This window comes from Lepus europaeus, unplaced genomic scaffold, assembly GCF_033115175.1.
Source record: "Lepus europaeus isolate LE1 unplaced genomic scaffold, mLepTim1.pri SCAFFOLD_568, whole genome shotgun sequence".
NCBI lineage: Eukaryota > Metazoa > Chordata > Mammalia > Lagomorpha > Leporidae > Lepus > Lepus europaeus.
Window position 1 is genome coordinate 48,960 of NW_026909448.1, and position 4,041 is coordinate 53,000.

The window sequence follows — 4,041 nt, forward strand, 5'->3', positions numbered from 1 at the left end:
CTTCGGCAATGACGCCTGCGCAGTGAGTGCCTCTGACAGGCTCTAGCCGAGATCAGAGAGAAAGAGCTGAGACTGCAGTGTCCCTACTGCAAGATGCAAACAGCCTTGACAAGCAGGGTCCTGCCTTTTAACAACAGAGAAGAGAGAATGCGGACCTTCCCAGGGTCTCCCAAGCTGGCCCCAGAAGTTGGGTGCTGGGGCCGGCGCCGTGGCTTAACAGGCTAATCCTCCGCCTTGCGGCGCCGGCACACCGGGTTCTAGTCCCGGTCGGGGCACCGATCCTGTCCCGGTTGTCCCTCTTCCAGGCCAGCTCTCTGCTGTGGCCAGGGAGTGCAGTGGAGGATGGCCCAAGTTCTTGGGCCCTGCACCCCATGGGAGACCAGGAGAAGCACCTGGCTCCTGCCATCGGATCAGCGCGGTGCGCCGGCCGCAGCGCGCCTACCGCGGCGGCCATTGGAGGGTGAACCAACGGCAAAGGAAGACCTTTCTCTCTGGCTCCCTCTACTGTCCACTCTGCCTGTCAAAAAAAAAAAAAAAAAAAAAAAAGAAGTTGGGTGCTGGGACCCAAACTGCCTTACTGGCCCCAGTCACGGCCCCCTTTGGTTTCCCTCCAAACGTGGTTGTGGGACTCCAGGCCACCACATTGGGACTGAGCGATTCAGGGCATTCCTCCCCTAAGACATCATCTGTCCATCTCTTGGGTACCCTTATCTACTTCCATGGTGTTAACCATCATGCTCATGTGAACCATTCTCACCTCTGAACCCTCAGTCCTGTCTGTGCAATGTCTCCAGTTGTCTATCAAATCCAAGGTTGTGAGTGCCCCTCCCCCCTCCAATCAAGTACCTCCCTGGTGCGACACTGTCCCTTGGCCTCAGCATCTCTGACACGTGCTTTCTCTCCTAGCCAGTCAGCCCCGTAGAGTGAGCTTTCCTTTGAAATCTCATTCACACCCTGCACCAGTCTAGCTGAGGCTTGGTCCACATCCACTTTTCAAGCCTTTTCTTGCCCCCTCTGGGACCTTTGTGCTCTTCTATTTTTGTTGTTGTTGTTGTTTACTTTTATTTATTTGAAAGGTAGAGTTAGAGAGAGGGAGACAGAGAGAGAGGTCTTCCATCCGCTGGTCCATTCCCCAAACAGCTGCCAACAGCCGGGACTGGGCTAGGCCGAGACCAGGAGCCAGGAGCTTCCTCTAGGTCTCCCACGTGGGAGCAGGGGTCTAAGCACTTGGGCCACCCCCTGCAGAACCTCACAGCCGCACCAGCAGGTGGACACGAACCGGTGTCCATGCATGATGCCCTGCTACACCACAGCGCCGGCCCCCCTCTGCGTTCTCAAATCCCGACTTCTCCCCAGCTCCCAGGTAACCACTCTGGCCAGACTGCCCGGCCCCTCTGCAGTGACGCCTTTCTGTCTTCTGTTGAAGCTCCTCATCCTCCACTCTGTCTGCAATGTCCATGCACCTCAGAGCTCCGCTGAAGGCCGCCGACCAGAACACAATCCCCACCACGTGCTGCTTTCACTTTTGACCTCGTGCAAAAGTCAACCCGCACACAACCACCCTGCTTGTCACTGCAGTACAGCATTCCATAAACGCCTTACTGCACACCGGGCTTGTGCTGATGATTCTGCCCAGTTGTAAGGTAAAGTGTCCTGAGCACGGTCAGGGTGGCTTGGCTAAGCCACGGTGCCAGGCCGGGTAAGTGGCCTGGATGCACTTCTAACCTAGCCTGGGTTCACTGGGACACAGACCTAACGCAAGCCCAGGAGCACTGGCCCCGCTCTCTCCTAGGGATCATCTCAGCCAACGGCTTTCATCACCAAGGACAGGGGATGACTCACCGACGTCTGGCTCGGTCCCTCCCTCTGACCTGCTTTAGCTCCCGTGAGGCCAGATGTTCACTAAACAGAGCTTGCACTTGGACAACCTGAAGGAGCCTCATCCCAACCCCCAGCTGTGTGCCCCCACCAGATGCACACCTCAAGGCTGCTCAGCTGTGTTCCCTGCCTCAGGGGAGGGTATCGGGTTCACTCAGGGGCCCAACATCCTCCTAGAATCCTGTCTCTCCTCACAGCCGATCAGCCACCAATCCTCTGGACTCCGCCGTTGTGGCTGTCTCGATCCTTTTTCCTTAGCCTCTGTTCCACACCTACGATGGCAAGCTGGCCCCTGCCTCGCTGCTATGACCAGACTGCAAAGAGGCTCTCAGCTTCACTCTTTGTCCGTGTCTGACCCTCCCTTGGGTGGCTTCCCACTGTCCTTTTGATAAGGGAGAAACTCTAGAAATGGGAATAAAGGATGGTTGATTAGCTTCTCCAGTGCAAGGCAGAGTGGATTCTGGACCTAGAATTTCTGCATTCAAATTCTGGGTTCTGTTCTTCCTTATTTATTTATTTAAGAGGCAGAATTACAGCCAGAGAGAGGGAGAGATAGAGAGAGAGGTCTTCCATCCTCTGGTTCACTCCTGAAATGGCCACAACAGCCAGAGCTGGGCCAATGCGTAGCCAGGCACCAGTTCTTCTGGGTCTTCCATGTGGGTGCAGGGGCTCAAACACTTGGGCCATCTTCTGCTGCTTTCCTAGGCCATAGCAGAGAGTTGGATCGGAAGTGGAGCAGCCAGGACTTGAACCGATGCCATGTGGGATACAGGCACTGCAGGTGGATACTTAACCTACTACACCACAGCGCTGGCCCTGTGGGTTCTGCTCTTGCTAGTTGATGACCTTGAACAAGTCATTTTGTGCCTTGATGTTCTTTTCAGGAAAACAGGGGTAACATTACCCACCTCTTAAGGTTGTTGTAAAAATGAAACAACTTACTATATGTAAGAAACTTAGAACAGGGACTGGTATTGTGGTGCAGTGGGTTAAGGTGCTGTCTGTGACACTGGTAGATGCCAGCTCTACTTCCAATCCAGCTCCCCACTAATGCACCTGGGAAAACAATGGAAGATGACCAAGTGCTTAGGCCCCCCGCACCCACCAGATGAAGCTCCTGGCTTTGGCCTGGCCCAGTCCTGGCCGTTGTAGCCACTTGGAGTGTGAACCAGCAAATGGAACACCTCTCTGTCTCTCTATGTAATTCTGCCTTTCAAATAAATAAATACATCTTAAAAAAATAAATAAATAAAAGAATCTTAGGGGGTGAGCCCTGTGGCACAGTGGGTTAAGCCTGGGTCTGTCTGCAAACCAGCATCCCATATGGGTACCAACTGGAGTCTTGTCTGCCCCACTTTCCATCCAGCTCCCTGCTAATGCACCTGGGAAAGCAACAGAGGAGGGTCCAAGCCCTTGGGGCCCTGCACCTACATGGAAGACCTGGAAGAAGCTCCTGGCTCCTGGCTTTGGCCTGGCTCAGTCTTGGTTATTGTGGCCATTTGTGGGGAGTGAACCAGTGGATGGAAGACCTCTCTCTGTCTCTCCTTATCTCTCTATAACTCTGCCTTTCAAATAAATAAAAATTTTTTTAAAGAAAAGCAAAATTTATTTAAGACAGAAACCTCCAGCCAGAGTGGCCTGGAGGGGAGCCCCAAGAGAGGCAAAATTCCAATAAATATATCTTAAAAAAAAAAAAAGAATCGGGGCTAGCAGTGTGGCATAGCAGGTAAAGCCACTGCATGAAGTGCTGTTGCAGCCAATTGGGGAGCGAACCAGATGAAAGACCCCCCTTTCTCTCTCTGCCTCTCCTCCTCTCTCTAACTCTGACTTTCAAATAAATAAATAAATCTTTAAAACAAATTAAGCTTCTAAGGGCCGATGCCATGGTGCAGGGAGTTAAGCCTCTTGCCTGCAGCATCAGCATCCCATATGGGCACCAGTTTGAGTCCTGGCTGCTCCACTTCCAATCCAGCTCTCTGCTCTCTGGGAAAGCAGTAGGAGATGGCCCAAGTCCTTGGGCCCCTGCACCGATGTGGGAGACCTGGAAAAAAAATGTTCCTGGTTCGGATTGGCACAGCTCTGGCCATTGCCGCCAATTGGGGAGTGAACCAGCGGATGGAAGACCTCTCTCTCTCTCTGTGTAACTCTTTCAAATGAATAAAT